The 24,517-nt window shown below is 38.6% G+C and overlaps 1 long non-coding RNA gene across 1 annotated transcript; it reads left to right on the forward strand.

Annotated features, from left to right (window-relative positions):
• Positions 1–608: 608 nt before the first annotated feature.
• LOC149449856 (uncharacterized) lies at positions 609–24,082 on the forward strand. Its single transcript, XR_016315355.1, has 3 exons — positions 609–791; positions 7,397–7,479; positions 23,979–24,082. It is a non-coding gene; the product is annotated as an uncharacterized LOC149449856 (long non-coding RNA).
• Positions 24,083–24,517: the final 435 nt, after the last annotated feature.

Below are 24,517 nucleotides of genomic sequence, written 5' to 3' on the forward strand. Positions count from 1 at the left end.
AACTACAGAACACTTCCTCCCTATGTTATGGAGAAGAGAAGAGTGGGGTGTTCTGTAGTCCTGTCCCAGGGTGACAATGCTGTCTCTCCATAGATACAATATGATGAGTAAATGTTGGGAGGAAATGTGTTAGGATCACCAGGTAAAGAAATATAAAGGAAAGAAAGGTCCAGAAAAAAGAATACTAATACAGTCACCATATCTAAGGGCTGTTTTTTTTTTTATTTAAATATTTATTGGTTTCAGATAAACAAGTTATACAAACATACTTATTGAAACCTTAACACATTATCAAAACATTTATCGTTTCCTCCCTCCCCCTCCCCCTACCTATATACCACACCCCCCCCCATCCAGCCCTACACCTCTTCTGCTTTGCATTTTCCTATATCCATATCTAAGGGCTGTTGATCTGCAATTTACTTGATTTTGTGTATGGCTTTATTAAAATTTCTGCTAATTGCACACTGACTAAGTTGCACTAATTGTTACATACAATATGTATGGCCAACAACAGTTTTACAGACATTCCGTGAAAGCATATACAAAGAAAACTTCAGTGATCGTCATCTTTATTTAATGTATTTTCTTGTCTCATTCAGGATGTGTACTGCGTCAGAGCTCTAGTGTTGTGTACAATGCAAAAGGAAGAGGAAGCTATTAAAGATTTAAATTACAGCCTACATCTCAATCCATCTCATGTCTGTTCTCTCATTCTACGAGGCAACATCCAAAAGTACATAACGCAGGAAAAGAATGCATGCATTACACTGAATGATGATCAAGAAAAGGTATTATTACTGTCTAACTACATATATTTAATATAGCATATACAGTGGGTATAGAAAAGAATTATCCTCTTTTAAAAAATGTAATTTAAAATAAGTATGTTTTAGTTTAATATCATTTTGCTAGGGTCTTTTTTGGGGGTAAGGGGAGGTGATCAATAGGAATGTGTGTGTGAGTGAAATGGGCAAAGCTGTAATTCTTTGAATCACATCACTGCATACTTGTGCGGTACAGATTTGTGCACTAATATACGATATTGTGAGGAGCACCAAGACACCACATTGTCAATTCCCCTATTGCCATAGCTGATAATAAAGTTACATAATCCCCACATTCATAATGTCAGGCAGGCCTAAGGGGAGAGGCAGAGGTTCTGTATGTACTGCAGCTGGTATGGAGAAAGCAGATTCTGCTCTCTAAAGTTTCTAAAATCATGACATTATCTGCTCGTCCTTCCACCTAGGCCAATCACAGGAAGCCTTGCATTCACTGATTAAAATACAAGACTTTCTCTGAATGGCTGAAAAGCACTGATCCTGACCTGATTTTGTTCTTGCAGCAGACAAGAAGTCACCCGTGTTGCTTACGCAGGGCTGTGGATAAAGGGATACCACCAGTCCTCTTATATGGGGCCCAGGCCAGCAGGGGGCCCAGGCAGCCGGGTGAATCGGATGTGGGCAGGGAGGGTGATCAGCACAGCTGGGGGGAAATTACTGGAACCGATCCCCACTATGGCTCTTTCTGCCGCAGCTGAAAGCTGACTTCTTCTCTCCCTCCTGCTGGCTTTCAGCTGCAGCAGAGAGAGCCATACAGGGGATCAGTTCCAGTAATTTACCCCCCCACCACACCCATCACCCTCCCCATGCCCCATACATTTCCCAAGCCCCCCTGTTCACCCCCACCCTCACAGTGCTACCAGTTTCCCCCTCTCCTTCCCACCAGCAGGTGAAAGCACACAATAGGATCCTTCAGGATGGAGAGTGGGGGAAGGGTCCGGTAAATATATCACATTTGCCAGCCCCTTTCTTTCTTGAATGAACACAATGAGTGATCAGTAGCGATCACTCGCTGTGTTCATTCATAATCAAAGCATGGTAAACTTTGTTTTCTTTGGGGATCTCTATCAGGTTGGCTGTATGGGGCCCCATGGTTTCTAAAAGCAGCCCTGTGCTTACGGGACACCATGCTGCATACTTTATGTAGCTAATGCTACTACAGCAGGGGTGGACTGACCATTTGGAAACTTGGGCACTGCCCGAGGGCCCGGGGTCAGTAGGGGGCCCCATGAGATGCCCCTGGTACCTTTTTCATAGGCTTTTTTGAGTTTGGGCAAGGACACAGGGGCCCCATGATCCCCTATTGCCCGGGGACCCCATGAGTTGTCAGTCCGCACCTGTACTACAGTATGATACAGCGCTGACAGTGGCAGAATAACTTAGTTATGGAAATAGTTTGTTTGGGCCAATCATAAAGGAAACATGGAATAAGGTTTTAAGAAACACCCACTGCTGCGACAGACAGGGATGAAACAAAGTTATAATATAGTTGTATGATATAGTTGCTTTCTTCAAAAGGAAATAATTCTTTAGTTTCTAATTAGAACAACTGGAGGATCAGGATCAAAGGAACAGAAAAACAGTGCAAGAAAAATACTTACAGAAAAGATATTACAAAGCAGTAAAATAAACAGGAAAAAATGAGAAAAGTACAATGTACTTAACAAGGCCTGCCCAGTCTTTGATTCTGGCTAAAAATCTAATTCACTGCAGTGTAAGTCCATTTTGGACAGACTCACTGTCCCTCAGAGATGATACTTAAAGTGGAGTTCCAGTAAAAAAAAATAAAAAAAATAAGAGTCAGCAGCTACAAAAACTGTAGCTGCTGACCTGTAAAAAACAGACACTTACCTGTCCCTCAATCACGCGGTGTACCCCCCCCCCCCCCCCCCGAAGCCCATTTCACCGGCAGCCCTATGTTCCTGGCACCAGCATCTTTAGTGTGGACACCCAGCTGTGACAGCTTGAGGCTTCACAGCCGGGTACCCACTGCCAATGCGTGAGAAGCGCTGCGCTTTGTGAGTGGTCTTGTAGTCATGTGTCCCTGAAGACTATGGGGAGGGAGGGGGAGGACAACTTCTGTTTCTGTTTCCCATTATGCCTCTGCCTTTGGGAATCATGCGTTTAACTGTTAGCCCTGCAGTGCCTCATGGGATTTGTAGTTCCGCAACAGCTGGAGGGCCGCAGTTTGACACCCCTAGCTTAGGCAATCGCAGCGGAAGTGGGAGCGGGTACCTGTCAATTTCAGGTACCTGCTCTCCAAAGGTGCCAATCCTTAACAGGGAGCGGGGGACCAGTCCTTAAAGCAGAACGTCCCCTTTTGGGTGGAGCTCTGCTTTAAGTTGGCCATACACTGGTTGGTTTTTTTACAAACGTTCTTGAAGCCAAGATCAAGAATACGGTGACATGACCTCAAACTAGCAGGAAAAAGTTTAAAAGTAATCTTAGAAAGTATTACTTTACCAAAAGAGTAGTGGATGCCTGGAGTAGACTTCTAGCTCGATCAGTAAGTAAGTGGATTCAAACATGCATGGGACAAATATAGATCTATAATCAGATAAAAAAAGTTATCAAAAACAAAATAAAGAAAAAAAACAAAAACATACATAGATATAAAAAAAATGGGCCAGATGCAATGGACCACTGATCTTTTTACTGGCATTTCTATGTTTCTATGAAAAATCAATAATATCAACAGAGACTTGATGAATGAAAGTACTTCAAAATTTCCTTTGCTTTAACCATTCAATTTTGTAATGAATTAAACAAAAACCACATACACTATTAGAAATTTGTTCATCCTGCTCCTTCAAATTTTCTTATTACTATGGTTGAAAATATTCATCAATTTGTCCCCACTAACAATTAGTAAAATAAATGATCGTTCCGAAAACAAAATTCTACTAATGTATGGTTAGCTTTAGCATTCATGCATAGTTTCATTGGAAGACTGAAAGCTCTGATCTGCAGATGCAACAGGTTTTTGTTGATCCTCCAGGGAGTGTCACTGAGTCAATCCTTACCCAATCAAGAGAGCTGAGGGGTGTAGGTAGGAGTACCAAAGCGTTTATGATATTTCAGCTGCTACTCCCTTAAAGTGGTTCTAAAGCCTTAAGGTTTTTGATCCTAATGTCTGCTATGCATTAAGGTAAAAAACCTTCTGTGCTACAGGGACCCCTCAACTCCCCAACCTGAGCCCAATCTCATCCAGCTCTTTCTGCTGTCTCCTTCCCCACTGGGTGAATTGATAGCAGCGGGAGCCATTGGCTCCCACTGCTGTCAATCAAATGCTGTGACAAGGGAGTCAATAGATGCAGGCAGAGCAGCATGGGAGCGAGCCTGTGTGGGTGCCGCCGTTGCATGGGGGCACCTGCTAAAGAGCAGGAACCTGCAGCATTGGAGGGAGACCCCAGAAGAGGAGGATTGGAATTGCTCTGTGCTAAACCATTGCACAGAGCAAGTAAGAATACTATGTTTGCTATTTTTATTTTAAAAAAACCTAAAGGTTTAATGTTATTTTAACCACTTGAATACCTAGTCTTTTCTGGAACTTTTTGTTTATATGTAACAATCACTATTTTTTGCTAGAAAATTTCTGAGAACCCCCATGCAGTATATATTTTTTAAAGCAGAGGCCCTAGAGAATAAATTGGTGGGTTTAGAAATTTTTTTCACATGGTATTTGCGCAGAGGTTTTTCAAATGCAATTTTTTGGGGAAAAAAATACACTTTTTTGAATGTTAATGCAAAAAAACATAATATATAACCAATTTTTTTAAATATAAAGGATGATCTTACGCCAAATAAATAGATACCAATCATCTCACACTTTAAAATTGCACATTCCTGTGCAATGGCGACAACTGATGTAAATTTTACTTTCAATACAAAATGCTTTAAAAGTCTTTACAGGTGACCACTTTAGATTTACAGAGGAGGTCTGGTGCTAGAATTACTGCCTATGATCTGATGTTTATGGCGATACATCTCAGAAGTGCAGGACAATTGCTGTTAGCATTTGATCACTTTTATTGCTGTCATAAGGAATGTAAACATACCTTGTGACAGCAATAGGCATGTGACAGGTACACTTTATGGAGAGATCTGAGGTCAATAAGACCCTAAATCCCTCCTCTGCCCTTAAAAGCATTTAATCACACCAAGATTGCTGTGATTTAATGCTTTTCTTTTCTAACAATGTACCGTAGCTATTTATTTCTGAGTAAACCAGAAGTGAGTCAAGGTTATCCGGTTTACTATATCAAAGAGCCGAACAAAGCCGACCTGGTCTTTGGTTTTGTGATCATTGGGCAGAAGTGCTGGATGGTTGGGACAAGAGATCCCAGTAAAGCTGCGGAAGGCGGTGGGGGGTCCCCTCTCGCTGCTTGCAATAGCAATCAAGCAGCTAATTAGCCACTCTAACTGCTATTACAAGAGTGTGGTACTGGGATGATGACTGCAGGCACCATCCCGGTATAACGGCTTACACTCCAGCAACGTACAGGTATGTCGCTTGAGCTAAAGTGGATTTTCGTGTTTATTTTCTAATCTAGATCCATATTTCCAGATGGCCATGTTTTTAGATTCTTATAACCAAAATATTATTGCAAAGAATGAAATCGCAACTTGATAGAGACCAAACATTATATAACTAAAATATCACCTAGGAATTGCTATGTGACCAACTCGTCTTCTGTACATTATATCATAGTTATGTGTGGTTTTGAACTGATGGGTATTTTAATATACATTTGTGTAAACATTTGTTATTAACCATTAACTGCAACTTGTCAGTCATATACTTATGGAAATTGTATTACACGTATCTCTGGGCAGCTCATCTGTATATTAGTATTGGTCATTAATCCAAGTCTGACACGTGTATTGTGGGATGACACACCAGGCATTTTACAATTGCTTTTAGCAGGACTGGATTAAGCGGCATTCTGCTAATGACTTTTACGATATCTAATTAGCCATTTACCACAGGTTGTGTAGATTATGGCTAAACAAGATTTAGGATACTGCTAGGATTTTTACGATCTTCTGCTAATAAATTGTATAGGAATTTGTTATAGCCTGTTTGTCTCCATCCTGGATGTGTTCTAGTTATATGAAATGGGCATTCTGTTCAGTATGAACCTATTCTCTTTACTCATGTTGGGGTTCATCGGACTACTTATTGCCACATCTCCCTCTTACATTGTGGCCTAATCAAGCTTCTTACATACAATCCAGTGAATGTACAATATTTGTGGCTATTGTCTCCAAAATAATACACTGTAATTTGTATTTCTTAATAAAATTTGCCTTGTATGTCCCTCTTATATTGCACCTAATCAAGCTCATTACATACTGTGCAGCAACTGTATTATATGTCTGGCTATTGTTTATAAAATATTACACCCTGATCTTTATAGACTTCAATTGGGGCTTGGATTCATGGTCACAATTTGCAGACCTTGCAATGGGTTCGAAAAAATGTACTGCTAACCGAACCCATGCACATTTTCTCATCCCTAGCAGGCACAGAGGAACAATTAAACCTCAAAATTAACAGCAGAAGATGCAGAGCAATGAATGTTGGTCTCTCCGTAATCCAGCTCACCCAGCTCCCTCCTGCCAATAGTACGTCAACAGCCTTCTAGTCTTATGAGTTCTAACGTAAACAAAGAGCAGGGAGGGTTGAATGAACAATTAGCACTGCACCAGGGCTTCTACTGTGAACTTTGAGCATTAATTGCTCCTCTGTGACTGCAGTTATGATGTTTGTTTTAAAGTTAATTTATTAATCATTAGGAATATGTGAATGCTTAAAAACTCCATAGCATGGCCACAGATTCCATTAAAGAGATAACCATTTCAGTATTTCCACTGTGAGCACTGATTATGAATTGCCTCACATTGCCTGCAGTTACAAAGGTCAGTGAGGGCTTGTTTTAAACCTTTTTTTAACAGCTTGCTATAAATGTATAAATGCTTGATTGTCCATAGACTGACCACAGATACTATAATATGTATGCTATCTGTCATCATTGTCCTATGTCAAAGTTCTGTACTGTATCAAATGTACTGTATATTCTTTTATACCCTGCATTTCTGTCCACAGCAATTTCTATACATTTTATATTAGTTTTCCAAAGTCCATCAGTGATTGAACAGTACCTTTGAACAGGTCATCCCTCCTTTACTCACTTCTGTTAGCAATCACTTTGATAAGCTGACAGGGAGCGAGTGGCTAAGCTGATGTCTTTTGCATTTTTAACAAGGCACTTCCACTCAAAGGGAAGTAATTATTGCCTTAAATGACCGAAAGAAGGAATAAACTAATACTGGTAACACTGTTTAAGAAACAGCACTGCTTAGTAAAGAAATATTGCATCAAATTAAATTAAAATATAGATTTAGTATATGCCTCTGTATCCCAGAATTTGGCATTACATTAGATTTGATTGTTACAATATTCATATCCTCACATTCATAAATTTAATAACTATTGGCTTCTGAAGCAAGAATGCAAAATATTTAACAGTATGTCTTTTTTATTTTAGGCTTTACAAAGGAACCCCTCCTCCATCCGATTTTCACACATAAAGGACTTTAACAGCCTTCATATATCTGAGTTCTACAATAGGTAGGCAACAGTTCTCTAAGAAAGGCAAAAAAAAAAATATCAGCAATGGCAATGAATCACAGTCTTGTCATACCAAAAATCCTGAGATGTTCTGGCATTTCTGATAGCAAAGAATGTCTGTGTCCTTAGCTATGACGGCCCAGTTACCTGCATTTTTCCTCATGGATAGATGTTGGTAATTGCAGTAACACACAGAAAACAATAGTTTTTAGTGTATCCTGTTCATACCAGAATGCAGTGCTTATCTGCATTCCAAAGCTATGCGATATTAAGCAGCATGTTTGCATAATATCACACAGCTCTGGATGGCCCTGTTGCTGTGCAGTGACATGAATGAAGTGTCACTTTGTGCACTTCACATGGAGTTCACAAAAAAAAAGAGATCTGAGTGATGCGATAAAATGCGACCCCCCCCCCCCACTTCCGCTGCATGACCGCTGATGCTTGCATACTAACCGCTCTGGTTTTAGGCTGTGAGCCAGTGTGAACAGGCCTTTATACTGACTTGGCACCTCTATGTCCTTGTAACTGTACTTTTGCTGCCATATATAAACTGTACAGGGATCTCTGCACAGCATATTACATGAAAAAAGGCATCCCTTGCATCCATTTCCAACTTTTTGCAGTCTACTTGAACTCATGATCAGAAGATAATAATGGATATTACAACAAGCACCGCTAAAGTGATGCCGGAGATAACTTCTTTCATAAAAAATGCAGCATTTTCCATTAACACTTTTTTTTGTACATGCTTACATAATTTTGTTGTTGCTGGCAATGAACTAAAAAAAAAAAAAATGTAGGCAACGTAATAGTTAATTCTTATTTCCTTGAAAAGGTTGCACTTACTTTTTAAAATTGCCCTTTATTAAAACACTCCTAATATTGTTTCAGATTAGTGTATTTTAAAGCTTTTTATTGGTATTTATGTATTTATTTTTCATTTTATTTAGTGTTCCTTTAAGGACTTTTTTCTGTTTGCTTGGGCTAGGATACATAGACCTCTTAGATAACATAAAGGTAAACTCTAGGCAGATGTAAAAGACAAAAACGAATGCAGATCTGTAATAATTACTACTTCAGTTAATGTATTTTTAAATGCAAACAGCTCAAAGAGCCAGTCAGCATATGTGCTGACAAGAAATATGCTGATAAGGGGAGAAATCCAAGTGACAGAGAGATAAAATCATTACAGTGTTGCTACTGTTTTCACTGTTTGGTAACAGGCTGGAGAGGATCCAAGACTCCCTGGGCTCAGAGGAAGTAGGTGCAATGATGCTGGCCATCAGACTAAGGACATCTAGCAGCAAAAATAAACTGTAGGGCAAATATCTGGATTGAAGTTGAATATTGTAGCAAAGGCTGAGTTTGTTTTATTTATCTTTTAACAAGCTATTCATTTTTTACTTTGTTATTTTTGGTTGGAGGTCTGATTAACCCACATGGAAGAAAAATATATTTAAATTATATTTTTAAAATATTCTTCCCAAAAATATTGCCATATATTTGAAATGCTATAATTTTGGCCATATTTAATATATTTAAAAATATATTTATATATATATATATATATATATATATATATATATATATATACACTCGATGTTGAAATGCGTTTTTATTACAATATATATGAAACATATTTTTAAAAATACATTTCAAATAAACTCTAAAAATACAATTCTACATTTTTGGAATGCATTTACAAATATATGTAAAAATATATGTTAAAATGACTTTTATATATGTTAAAAAAAATCTGAAGAATATATTTAAAAATTATATATATATATATATATTCCTCAGATTTTTTTTAACATATAAAAAAGTCATTTTAACATATATTTTTGCATATATTTGTAAATGCATTCCAAAAATGTACATTTATTTTTAAAGACACAGTATATTTGAAATGTATTTTTAAAAATATTTTTCATATATCTTGTAATAAAAACACATTTCAACATGCAGTATGTATATATATATATATATATATATATATATATATATATATATATATATATTGAATATGAGCAAAATTGTAGCATTTAAAATATATGGCAATATATTTGGGAAGAATATTTTAAAAATATATTTCAAATATATTTTTCTTCCATAAGGGAAAAGTCAATATGAGAGCAGTCTGGGCTTTATTTTTATTTCACCATACATGTAAGTACATGGAAAATGCACTGAAAATACATCATATGTATGGCAATAAAGTACAAAGCAATACAAATACAAAATAATGCATCACCCACCGAACGCTAATACTTATCTGTTTTGTTTTGTTGTTAAATTCATTTTCCACTTAGGACCCTTTAAAAACAAAGCATTTTTAAATGAATGCATGAATATTCTATTTTATATTCATGGATATAAGGTTGTTCCTGCTCCCTTTACAAACTAAAAAAAAATGTTCAAGCAAAGATAGGCTTGCAGCATTAAGCTTCAGATTGCATTTTCTGCTCTGTCATCTTCTCATGCAAGCATAATGACTCTATTGTCAAAGAAATACAATAGTACCAGTAAATTTAAATAGATCTAGATTTCAAAATAAGTCATATTTCTTCTATAATCTAATGCTAAATACCTAGGGCAATAAGAAATTCAAGAAAGCACATATCCTATAATTTTTTTCAGCTCAGTGGTATTTAGGTCCCTTAGATGAAATGCAATAGACCTGAGGCAAATCTGTTTCTTGCCAAAATATTTTCCGACATTTCAAAATGAACAAATATAAACATTATGACATCTAAAACATCTGTCTACGGTAGAGAGCGTGTCATTGACATCTGCCAAATATTTGTTAAAAATGCATATTTTTAAATATAAATCTTGGTACTCGACTTTAGAAAATAAAAACTCTTCTTACATAGGATATGTTCTATATTTAGTTTGTTATATTTCACGAGTCCATGGTTGTGTAGGTTTTTTTTTTTTAATTTACCAAATGCTCCAGTTTATTCTCAGTTTATTCAAAAACAAGCTAATTCCTTTAGGAAGATTCCCAGGAATGAGATATGGATGTAAGCTTCAAACCTGGGCATAGTGAGTGTGATGTATTACCCCAGTTCATTCTCTTCACCCTTCAAACTGCCAGGCCCACACACACATTTCATTCAATGTGTTCTGCAGATGTTGCAGAGATATTTGTTGGTCCCAAGAAGTCTATGGGATTTTACAAGTTAATAGCTTGCTACAAAGTAAATCACAAAAAATGGAAGCACAATTGTTTGGAGACTTGTGGAAAATTACATATGCTGATGGCAATTCAATAAAGCATGTTCTCTACTTTTCTAGTGGTAGGGTCTTACACCACAATCAAAATGCCTTGCCAGTAGTTTTGGTAGCTTTAGTGAAACGTGCTGCAGATTCAGGTAGTTCTTAATAGTGTCACTTTTACAAATTACAATTCAAAAATAATTACCTCCAGTTTGTAAATATCAAAATTGGAGATTATTAAGACCAACTGTAAGTTGGCATACAGAGACAGGCAGAGTGCCTGTCTCTGTACGCTGTGTAGCAGAGTGGCATGTTTGCTGCCACACCCCCCTCCCCACCTGCACCTGGTAGTTAAAGATGCTGTCAGCTTCTCAGCCGACAGCATCTTTGCAACCAGTGATGCTGACTATGGGGAAAACAGTGTCTCTGAATCCTGATCAGGTTCTGCCCACCCAACTTCAAAACTCCTTAGCTGCTATGCTGCCTGTGTGACAGCGCAGTAGCAGGGAGGGAACTCAACTGCACTGAGGGTGGGGTGTCTCTATGGACACTCTGGCCTAAGTGCACCTGTGCTCTTGGTGCATGTACCTGTTTACAAAAGGTTCATGAATCTGTCAACCGCCTCTACATTTGTCATAGACACTCTTTATGAATTCCCCTGACTATGATCATGGATCTAATATGCCTGTATTCCAGATAACAGAAAGAACTGATTAATGAGACCCAGTCTAGGAATACCTTGAAAAAAAAATCACAATCGTTTTTCCATAATTTAGAACAATATTTTTCCCCCCAAATTGTGTCAAACACACACAGGACACAAACTTCTCTGCTAGTTATTTCCAACTGAAAAATTCTAGGATTCATAGTTAATTATAACAGCTTGATATTCTGGTAATATTGGTATTATATTGGTAATATTTTAACTTTTTTTTTTGCTTGATGCTGATGTGTTTATGGGGAATAATTGTTTTAAATGTGGAATAAAGATTGTGCTTTTTTAAATTATACTTGAAGGTATGGTATGGTTATTAACCAATGTTTTCTCGCTTGTGGTATATAGTATACAGTACAAGGTATTTTTTTGCTCTTGGTTACCAAACAGAGTAAACAGCAGACAAGTGTATGCTAGTGAACCCGAACCTGTGCTTGGTGCAGGTTTGATTTAAAGTGTCTAAACCCAAAAAGAAAAATGGAACACATTACAGTTTTCTGGTCCTTATATGTGGTGTCTGCATTAGCTACCAGTTTACAGTCTAAGAACATTTTCAGTAACTACAGAAACTACCAGTTAATCTTGCCAGAAATGCAGATTTCATGTCCCTTTCTGAGAGCCTAAAATAAAGCACAAAGAACTCTCCCATTCTTGTGTAATCTACCTGTCCCATCAATCCACTATATAATGGGGAATTATAACAGACAGATATGATTAAAGTTTAGTGTGTGTGACAACCATGGCTGTCCCACAAATACAATGGGCAAATAGCATATAGTGTACATGAAGGGGCAGGATGAGTGTTATGTGCAGCATTACCAGGTGAAAATAAAGAAGCAAAAGCATAATGGCTTTTTCACAGTGCTTACCACCCTCTGAAATGCGATCCTCAGTGGATCATCACTTTTCAGAGGGTGGTAAAGCAGCGGCTGGGGCAGACATTTAGGAGGCGATCCTGCCATCTCCTGAATTTTTTTTTTAACCCAATTTAATTGGCTGCCCTATGCACAACAAACATGCCAAAGAAGCTCCTGCACCTTTTTGGGCGTGGAGCATCACACACTTTTTCAAGGTCCATGTTTAGCATGTTTGTAACGCTGCAAAATACATTTCGGCTAACAGCACCCCTCCTTTTTATTTCTCTTCTTCTGTCTCTTTCTTTCTTTTTCTCTTCTTTTCTTTACTATAATGTATAAAGAGAAATCTGGTATTCTCTGACCATAAGAGTTAGTTTCGCAGTGGACTTCCCCCTTTCTTGACCACCTAGTTTTGATTCTGCAGACACTATATGGGTGAACGTCCGTTGTTCTCTCTATGTATAGATAGATCAGTGCAACACTTAAAAAGTTACAAATAATCATAAGAAAACAGTGAAAATGTGTCAAAAAATTAATCCATCCAGAAATAAAATAAAAGTCCCAGAGGCTGTGATGAAACAAAAGAAATCCAAGGACAGTTGTCCTGTCACCAACCACTACTACAGAAGGGTAACCAGAAAGGCAGGACCCCCTGTTAAGAGTGGTCAATCACGCTTTGTTAAACAATCCAGAAAGCCGGTCACTCGAATCCTCCTCCAGATCACCAAAACAGGATCTTCCAAACAATGGACACTAATTAGGGTAGCTAAACCATTCAGGATAAGGCTTGGACCCGTAGCGGAAAGCATGCAGAGAAAGAATGCTCCATATAGTGTAAAACCATAATCACAACATTTATTTAAAGTATGGTTGCACTCACATGTAAGCAAACATCATTAGGCAGTGATTGGCAAAAATATCCAAATTTTCCAGTTTCCAAAATGGCCGCCAGCCATTCACGCATGTAAAGCATGGTGTGTGCGTGGCTCTACCCACAGGTAACGTCATCAGGGGCACCATAACGTTTGTATTGTTTGGAAGATCCTTATCTTCTGTTTTGGTGATCTGGAGGAGGATTCGAGTGACCAGCTTTCTGAATTGTTTAACAAAGCGCGATTGACCACTCTTAACAGGGGGTCATGCCTTTCTGGTAAGCCTTTTGTAGTAGTGGTTGGTGACAGGACAATTTTCCTTGGATTTCTTGTGTTTCAGCACAGCTTCTGGGACTTTTATTTTATTTTTGGATGGACTATTTTTTAACACATTTTTCACAGTTCTCTTATGATTATATTTGTAACTTTTTAAGCGCTGCACTTTTATGTATTTATTGTTGATTGCCTAGTATCAGGGTTTTTGTGTTCAGCTGCTATATGTTTTACACCTCATTTTTGATTATTGATTATCTATTGTGGTTCTTATTAGCGCAGGTTTATATACATATATTTATAGATAGATCAGTATTTACTTTTTGACTGTACTGTTGTTGTTCTGTTAATTTTATCTGGTTGGATAAGCCACCTTTTCATGTCATTTCATTGTTACTGTCGCATACCACTAAATAACAATTATAAAAAAAAAAAAAGAATGAATGGCACCCTAACCATTTTGCACCTTTTACTGCAATTTTAGTCTGATCCAGAATCACCAGATTCTGTTTGCGATTTTGAATTGCTCAGATGTGAACGGGCCTCAGGGATCCAGGTATTTTTGTGTGGATATTGTGCAAAGGATAAGTTCACCTTTCGTAATATGTTACACCCATTTTCAGGGTGTAACATGTAACATGTTATAAACAGGCTGGCCCCTAATGGAGGATCTTTTCCTGTTACAATTTAAAGACAATGGGGTCGTGCAGGGCTCCACCCGCCCTGCTGGGTCACTCATTCACAGTGTTCTGTGAATGAAAATACTACAAGTCCTTGAAGCCTTTGCTGCTGTTAGCTTGTAGTTCTCAATGAACTACCATGGTGCTGTGAGTACTGTGATAATTCATTGAGCTTTCCTGTCAATAAGTATCAGCTTCCCTGTATGAGGTAAAAGGAAGCCGATACATTGACAGGTTTGCAGAAGACCTGCATGGCATCCGCGATATGCTGATCACTGGTGCAGTGCTTTACAGGCTCCCAAAAATAAATAAATGCACTTTTTTTTTTACCTGCAAAAAAATGTGCATTTATTATTTTTGTTGAAAGGTGAACTTATCCTTTAAAGTTCTAAAGGCTCAAGGTTTTTTTTACCTTCATTCTTCATTCATTTACATTCATTCCTTCATTTTATGCATGAAGGTAAAAACCCTTCTGTATGCAGCATCCCAGTCCCCCCTAATACTCACCTAAGCCCCCTCTTGATCCAGCGATGTGCATTGGAGTCTCGGCTATCCCAGGACTCCCTCTTCTCATTGGCTGAGACAGAAGCGATCCGGGCTGCTCTGTGAAAAACCATTACATAGAGCAGGTAAGTATAGACATGCTTGTTATTTTTTCTATTAAAAAAATAAGCATTTAGAATCACTTTAAGTTTTGAATGTTCTACTTTAATCCGATGTGCACAGTACAACACTCTGACGCTACTTTAGATTAGTAAATAGAAACATTTTTTCCTGGCAGATATGGGCAGAAGAAATACTGGAATTTATAGTTGTAAACATATAAGAGTGAATTCTGCTAGAAAGTTGTAAGAGGTAAAAGCTGACAATAAGTATTACCTACCATCTTCACAGTGTAATGAGAAATAAAGTCACAAATGTTCCGTCAGATGGTACATTTCAGACTGGCTCAGAAAATTTCTTGGAATCGTCATGCATCACAACGCATATAAACAGCAAATGAATTTCACATATTTTTGTATCATTTTTTTGCTGTGTGGCTGCTTTGTGCAGCTGCATTCAGAACAACAGATTCACACCATGAAGGTTGTCTTGGAGGGCACACTAAAATAAGACTGATTTTTCCCAGTATGTTTTTTTAAAAGGCTTTGTCATCACAAAAAAAATTATTTTTAATAGGTATTTTATTATGACTTCTGTCTTTTCAGTAGATACTAAACCTACTCACTAGCATAAAGCTGTCCCATAGACATTAAATGACTGTATAACACATTTGCAGATATTGATGGCTAGAAGATCTATCATAAACTGATTGTAAGCCTGTTTTTTTAAAAATAACAAACATATCATAATTGCCAGCTCTGTGCAATGGTTTTGAACAGAGAAGTCCTGATCTCCCTCCTCTTGGCTCCTCCCCCTGACGAGTGCCTTCCATAGCAAGCCGATTGCTATGGGGCTCTCTTGTGGGCTCACTCCCAAGCTGGCTCTGTGTGTTCATAGACACACAGATCTCAGCAGTGGAAGCCAATGGCTGTCTTTGAGCCTATGAGGAGGTAGAGAGCTGAGAGAGTCGCTGCTCTCTTTCACAGCCCTGGATCAAGATTGGGCTCAAATAAGTACAGTATAAGGGGTAGCTGAGGGGGAGCGCTCAGAAGGTTTTTGGCCTTAATGCAAAGAATGCATTAAGTGAAAATTCTTCAGCCTTTAGAACTACTTTAAGTCAGCCCATACATGGATCGAAATTTAGCCAGATCAGCAGAAACCAGCCGAATATCAATCCATATGTGGGCAGAGTAGTTGTAGAGAAGTTGATCTACCAATCGACTTTTGTAAATCCACCCTGCCTGATTTTTGCAGCTCCATCAGTGCAACCAGCTATAGCTGAAGCCTCACCTCTGTCAGAGTAAAAAGGCACAGCAGGAGGATTCCCCCATCCACATTGTTTGTGTGGATGGATGAATCAAGTCATCTTTATGTGTTTAACCCACTGGTTGAATGAAAAAAAATGACTCATCTATAGGCTGCCTTGCAGGTGCACATAGATATTGAATGACAGATCCCTGGCCATTTTTGCATTATGCATGCACACATTTTCTGATGCCTGTGGTCAGGTAGAAAATCCTTTGATAAACTTGGATTGCCTATGGAGGGAGATGGGATAGTAGTAGATATAAGGTTTGGGTTTGCTGCTTCCACGGGTTTAAGGCAAATCTTGCAGGTTCACAATTTGCTGTCCCGGTAGTTTTCTTTTTTTAAACTGAATGTAATCTGATTAGGATAAAAAAGCTAAAAAAAGAAAGAAAAAAAACAATTCCACAGCCAAATATGTGCTGCTAATGTATGCTGTCACTGAAACTGTCAGTGAAAATCAAACTGCTCCATAACATGATGTACAGCTTTAAGGCATCCTCCAAGCATGGTATTTAAAGGATTTGTGTATTTTTAATGTTGCCCTTGAAGGTGCATGAAAAGAATCTCTCCTTGCTGTATAGGTTTTTTTTTTTGCATTGATACCTGTCCTCTATGGCAGTGCCCAATTTGCGATGCCTTTTTTACCATAGTATCAATAGTTTGCCCTAAAAATGGGGAGACTTTGGCCACATTCACAGCTGCAAATGGGCCCAACAGCATTTACATGTGAGAACCCCATCTGGGATTTCTGGCTATTAGCTGCAGGTGGCAGCCCTATTGAAAGCAATGGTAGGGTGCTGACTCCTGTAGCTAATCGCACCCAGGACCAATCACTCGCAGGTGAGAGCTTCATAGTTATTACACGCAAGCAGCCACAATTAGCAGCAGGAGCCAACAGCCTGCCATTGCTTTCAATGGGGCTGCCTCCAGCAGCTATTTGCTGGGAATCTCCACTGGGGTTCTCCATGTAAACGCTGTTGGGCACATTCACAGGTGTGAATGTAACCTTTAACAACATGATTCAATTCTAAGTTGGAGTTCACTGAATTTCAAACAAGATTCTACCCTTGGCAAATCAAACCCACGTACATTCGCCCATCGCTAGATAGTAGGAGGACATTGATTCTGACACCTATCAATTGGCTGGAAACATCTCACCAGGCCAATCTATTCTTTCCCTGAGAGAAGTCACGTGGCCTGTCTACAAGTTCCAAGAGCCAATAGACACATAACCACCCTTGATCCCAATGTAGTTGATTGGATCAAGTGACAATCATCGTATGTCTATAGACATTTTTACACCGTTAAGTTTGTACAGTATGTTCATGCGCTTGACAATGTTAACTTTGCCCCTCTCCCTTCTCTTTGTTCTTTGAAGTAATCAAGCATTATATGAATTTGTAAAGGACAGATCTATTGAGCATCCATAAAGAACTGAACATTATTGTTAGCAAAATGTGAACAAGGACATTGTGTACAGAAAACAATAGTTTAAACAGTATACATTGCAATATTATGCTTGAAATGCATGGGTGTGTTTTTTCCAGAAATGTCACAATTGTTAACTAGTAATCTTTTAGCTATAATAAGGGAGTTTACATTAAAATTCAACAGTGTTATTCTGCAGGTATTATTATACTGAACAAAGCCATAAAGTATTTTTCCACAATAAATATGCCTTAAAACATCCTTCTCCATAACATCTAGGTTTTCAGCTTTGCTTGTTAGTATTCTTTTTAAGAACAGTGTGTCCCCTGGTGCTTTAACTCACTCTTTAGCACTCAAGTGATTCTGACTGCATATGGTGCTTAGCAACTGAGCCACAAATATCCTGCAGACTATTGGATATTATTTATCATAATTTCTTCTGTTAAGTGTGTACCAAGGGGCAGTAGATACATCTGCTCATCCATTGAACTTTGATGTTTTAAACATCTATACACCAAACGGCATGGCATGAAATTTTTTTTAGATATAATTTCAGGAACACAGCCTTTAAAGTGACACTAAATGATATTCTAATCAATGCACATCAACTACTTAATTATTGTTAATATTATTATACTTCAGGATTTATATAGCGCCAACAGTTTGCTCAGCGCTTTACAATATAAAGGGAGACAATACAGCAACAATACAGTTCAATACAAGAGGGTTAGGAGGGCCCTGCTCCTTGGAGCTTACAATCTAAGAGCCCTGTAATATATTCTTCATGAAATCATGATTTTCTGTATTCTTCTGAATCCTTGTGACATTGTCTGTCCGCTCCTGAACCTCTCCTCTCTGCACACTAGTAAAATCCCTTATTCCATAGTCCATCGTAGTTGCAAGCAAGAGACGATGACTGTGTTCCTACATACAGTGGGGAGAACAAATGTAGCCACCCTCTAGCAGGAAGTAAGATTACAGCAGAAAAAAAAGAAATTTGGAGGAGGCTGAGAGCAATAGAAGGAACATTTGTGAACTAGAAGTACATACTTGAATAGATTTCTTTTAACCACTTGCTGCCGCCCACAGTAGTTTTACTGCAAGCAGGGGACAGCTATGGGCCAGGCAATGTACTGGTACATTACCTGGCATATGCACTCTAGTGTGCACCAGCGGGGGCATGCACAACACCGCTCCTTCAACTACAGTGTCCGCAGGACACAGCAGATCATGGATTACGGATACAGGCCACTATGAACAGCCAGGATGTCACATGATCGCTATGCGATCACATGACCACCATTTACACACTACTGTTATGAATGGGTTCATTCATAACAGCTGTGATTCCTATTGCCATGCTGTGATTGGCCCACAGCTATCACATAGTACCTGGGCCAATCACAGCACTCTGTATCATGTGATAGCTGTGGAGCAATCACAACACACAAGCTGTTTTGAGCCCATTTATTGTAGTAGAGAATAAAAGAAAAGAGCACACCAACCTTGCACATTACCTCAGTAAACAGTTGATGAATTTATTAATAAATTTTACTCACAAGAGTAGCAGTAAAAAAGGCATATAATATCCATAGCCAACACAGGGTTAAAATTCATGTGCAAGTTCCATCCGTAAGGGAGATAAACTCTTGTTCAAGCTAACGCGTTTCAAAGGGTGATCCCTTCTTCATCAGAGCTGGATTATATATAGGAATCATCCATTAAGATCCAGTTCACATTGATAGGAGGCATTCAGCCACTATGTGTCAGTATTTCTGTCAGTTCAGTATTTATGTTATTTGTGACATATAGTGGCTGAATACCTCCTATAAATGCGAACTGAATCTTAATGGATGATTTAATATTCACACAAACAAACTGCTATATAGTTATTGGGATTTTTTCACCGAACACATATAGCAGAATACATTTTGGCCAAAAGAAATTATGAAGAAATTTGATTTTTTTTAAATTGGATATGCTTTATAACAGAAAGTAGAAAATAAAAAACCCCAGGAAATAAAAAAAAATCCATTGGTTATTAAATACCACAAAAAGAAGGCTATTTGTGTGAAAAAATGGTATAAATGTAATACAGAGTTGCATGACTGTGCAATTGCCAGTTAAAGTAGCGCAGTTCTGAATAGCAAAAAAATGGCCTAGTCATGAAGGCGTAAACCTTTCGGACGTTGAGCCAGAGTTTAGTGCCACTTTAATGTGAATTGTATTAAGGATGACAAGGCTAGAATCAGAACTATGATGCTCTAAAATTACCTATAAAATATAAACAAATACCTATAAAATATCTATAAAATATTATTGCCCTCTAATCAGAGTTTTTTTAAACTGTGTAACAATAGATTACAAATACATAAAATCCAAAAACAAAAAAAGTTATATTTTGTAGCTTTAGTGTCCTTAGATGTGGTGGTTGCATTTGTTTCCTTTTTTCAGGCTTTTTTCAGTTTTTTTTTCCTGGTGATCTGGTCAGGAACACATTTCTTGTCATAAGGTCACAACTATCATTCGTTGCACTCTTATCTATGAAGGAGCAACATTCTCAACCTAGGCTTCCCCCCAATTTGGATTACAAACACGTCCTAACACACCTGAGGACTGCTAAGCGGTTCTTGAATTAGATATACTTTACAGAAATCAAGAGGTAAGTGTGGGCTGCCATTTCTGGCCTGTCTTTGGAATTGCTAGTTGCCTGGCTGCTATGCTAATCCAAGGGCTTCAATACTTCTATACTTCAATACCCCTGACTCATAACAAGTATTCTGTGTTATAGCTACTAGATGGAGGCAATGGCCATAGTAAATAAGTGTTTATTTCTTGTGAGCAGCAGCTCCATCTAGTGTCAGTAATGTAGTAGGCTGTAGGAGCCATCATGGTAGGCACCCCTGAGGGAAGGCACAACGCACACAGGGGTAGATTTACTATAACTGGAGAACTCAGAATCTGGTGCAGCTGTGCATGGTAGCCAATCAGCTTCTAACTTCAGCTTGTTCAATTGAGCTTTGGCAATAAAACCTGGAAGCTGATTGGTTTCTGTGCAGAGCAGCACCAGATTTTGCACTCTCCAGTTTTAGTAAATAACCCCCACAGTGGTTGTAATTGCACAATTTGTATTATCAAAACGTTCCAACAAAAATAACAAAGTCTATGTAGTGGCTTAGAACTGATGGTAACAATCACAGAATGTTATGCAATACTTGGAGTGAGTGGTATACTGAGACCGTCCGCACCTGGCGCAGGGAGGGATAGCTGGATGGCAGATGCAGAACTGGTATTGAAAAGTTTCCCAAAGAAACACTAACGACAGTCCCTAAGCTTTCCCTCCGCCTCTAGAACCCCTCCGTATGTTAGGCACACTTTCCTGTTAAGAAGGTTTTTGTCCCTAACCTTAGCACACGCGGAATGCACGCCAACTGCAGGGAAAGAGTTCTTTTTTTCCCATTATAATTCATGAAACAGTTTTACTTTTTTTACAATTAGTTATACAAGAAATACAGCATTTAATCGCCCATACTCCGGGCTTAAAAAAAAGGTGGGGGGGGGGGGGGAATTGTTCTCCAAAGAAGTCCAAAATTCAATCAACAAAAGCGATTCCTAAATAATAGTACGTAAAGGGTATGTTTCCCTCTATTTTCAAAAGCCACCACTAGTATTAAAGCCATGACTGTAAATTGAACATAATATTATGTTGCAGCCCTTTTGGCTATTCATCAACCTGTACACATTAGATAGATATTGGCTATGGTTAGCCATTGAAGTTGTGCCAATAGGTGGCACACCCCTTGAAAGATCTTGCCCACCCACGCCTGTGAGGGGTCTAATTTCCTCATGTAAAATGCACAGGTGAACCAGTCTAGTAAACTGACCAATGATACTTATTAGGTCAAGTCCTCTGGGTTTACAAAGAGTCATCAAGCAAGGGAGGCACAGGTTGGGTAGAGACTGACGAGGATGTTTTCTTTTCTCTTGATGATTTCAAGAGAAAGGGAGTCCAAGGGAGCAGAAGCCCTTGTCTATCTTATCTGCTTCCCAGCATATGAGCCTGCTATATATAATGTGAGGCCAACACCCTCCCCGTGGAAGCAAGGCGCACATTGGTCACCTGCAGCAGACCATATGTCACAGCACCATGATTATATCTCTACCTGAAAGCCCTTAGCCCTCCAACCAGGTGACCATAGCTATCTGTCTGCATTCTTGTGTCGCCTATAGTTAATACATGACTTGCTTACAGGAAACTGTAGTCTGAAATTGTAACTAGCATGCCCAAGTCTTCATGTAAGTTCTATCTCGATCCTTCTTAATTCTTCCATTTTCAAAACCTTCCTCAATCTAGTGTACCAATCCTTCAGACTGGGAACTCGAGTGTCCCACCAATAGACGGGGATACACATGTGAGCTGTGTTAATCATGTGCACTGCCAATGATTTTATAGGACACAATCATTGAGGGTTGGCTATTCAAGCGTAACAGATATTGGGATGGAGTGAAAATTAGAGAATCTCCTGTCACCTGTATGATGGTCTCAAGGACGTTTTGTTAATAATCAGAGATGTGAAGGCATGACCACCATATATGAAGGAAAATTCCCTCTTCATTTGGCAGTGCCAACATCGATCCGACAACAATGGTAAAATCTTGTGTAGCAGCGACGGTACCAGTGCTTTTTATAAGCATTGCCCTCACTACAGATAGCTGCAAGGGTCACCCAGGTGGCAGCGTTCAGTTGGACAGTCCACCCAATAACACATGCGAAGACCTGAGAGGAACAAGTATTCCTCCTATCCTCCACTCTCCCTGCAGGGTTGTGCCAGCAGCGCAACCTGTGTAGGGAGGTCAACCTGCATCTGCCTACAAGTATTTTCCCAATTCATGCAATTCTTATCAAAGAAGAACATCCAGCCTGGAGAGAAGAGAGCCTAGTAACATTCAATTTTGCCAGCATTTGCAGAAATTGAAAGTACATGCAGTTTCACAAGATAAACAGCTCTGTGAATTTTTTACACTCCTAAGATATTGCAGGCTTTGATGCTTCATTTCTGTGATTGTGTCAGTTCTCCTTTGAGCACATTGATGCCTTATCTCAGTGATTGTGGTGGTTCATCTGTAAGTATTAACTGTAATGCCCTGATATGTTACCTGCTCAGTGTTGGAGAGATTTGCCCTCACTCTGTCCCGGAGGCACAACAGGAAATGAAAGAACAGCTCCCCAAAGTAAGGGGCATACTCTTATTATATAGTTATCACTGGAACAGGTGTCCTTATTGGGTGATTTACCCTCATTTCTTTGTCCTCATCTGGTAAAAACTCTAAAACTTTGGATTTCCCCAGTACTTTCAATGACAGTGGTTACCAGGATGGTCTAACCCTTCCCCACCCCGCCCAAAACTAAAAAAAAAGAAAAGATCTCTTTTAAGAATGACACACATTTGTCAGCATTACCACATGGCTATGCTGACCAATAAGAAGCATTTCTTTCTTCTGCAACACCTTACCAGAAGAAGAAGAAAAAGAAGAAGAAGATGCATTTCTCATTGGTTAGTACAATCACATGGCTGCGCTGACCAATGAGTGCTTGTCAGTGTGAGCATTTTGATGGATACCTCTTCCAGGTCTGTGTATTTCTGTGTACAGTGTATGGATCATTATACCAGTAATCTAGGGGGTGGTCAAGATATTTAGAGTTAGTGCACCTTCTCATTTGTGAAAAAAGTTTTTCATCCAAAACCAGCCATAGACAGATCAAAATGTGTCTGGTTCAGCAGAAACCAGATGAATTTTGATCCATCTATGGTGAAGTTGGTTGTACCAAAGTCAATCTATCAATGGACTGCTGTACAACCAGCCTGTCTGATGGCTGGGAGACTTCTGGCTGTCAGAATACAATAGCACAGCAGGAGGGATGCACCCATCAACACTGACTGTGTTGATGAGGGAATTGAGCAACTTTCAACCCGTGGTTGAAGCAAAGAAGACTGCACAATGTATGGCTTGCCTTACCCTTTAACACATCCCCAGTTTTAAGTATACACCAATTCTAAAGAGGCAAATCTCAGGAATAAAGTTGTATCGCCCTCACTACTAAATGGTAAATGGATATATTTATGCAAAAATATATTTGTTGCAGATTCAAATATTATGTGATTAAAAAATACCTGTATTGTCTGCACTACCATCTTGCTCCATTCAGTTATCTCCATACAGTACTCATTTGTGATGATCCAGGATGTTCTGAGCCTACGTTGAACGTTTGTTGTAATATTTTGTAACTTGGTGATAAGTGCTGAAAATCCATAACATGTTCTTTTCTCAGCTAATTGTGAGACTTAAACTTTCCCCTAATGATACAAATTGTCTATTCGGTGCTTTTTGCTATTATGCTTTTCTCAGCTAGTCCTTTCAAGCAGAATTTGCAGAGCAAGGATATGCATATATTTGTCATTACAAAAAAAAACTAAGAGCATGGGCTGCTAGAAATGAGTGGGCTTACAGCATATGTTTTCTTTTTCTTTGTCTCTAGTTTTCTGTGGTCATTAAATGTACCACACACAGTGGTAAGTCTTCCATGCATTTGCCCCTCAGTGCAAGATTCTATTCCATCTAAAAGAACATCTTCTGCACCTGGTAAGACCATTACCCAGTGTATTATGTAAAGTGTTAGGCTAGCCATACATTATACAATTTTCTTTTACAATTTTCCTTTAGATTTATAAAACCATATAATATGAAGTCAAGCCTAAACACTTTCTATTTGTATGCAATCAGGCAGGCCCTTGCACTACATAGTTGAGGGTAAATATAAAGGAAATTGTATAATGTACAGTATATCCAGCTTATGTTTGCCTTTGAATATGGTTTCAGAATAGAGTGCAATATAATCAAAGTTTTCAGGAATAGATTTGTTTTGTTGGTCCTTTTCTTTCTATCTCATATTTCTTTCAACTGGTCTCTTCTTCCCTGCAAAAAAATCCACAGTTTAGTTATTGTTTTCATTCCAAAGGTGTGTAAACTATGTGACCACACTTACCTTCACGCAGTTTGCCTTCCCACATTTTATGG

This window comes from Staurois parvus, unplaced genomic scaffold (assembly GCF_062004578.1).
Source record: "Staurois parvus isolate SC_StPar_1 unplaced genomic scaffold, SC_StPar_1.0 ptg000599l, whole genome shotgun sequence".
Classification (NCBI taxonomy): domain Eukaryota; kingdom Metazoa; phylum Chordata; class Amphibia; order Anura; family Ranidae; genus Staurois; species Staurois parvus.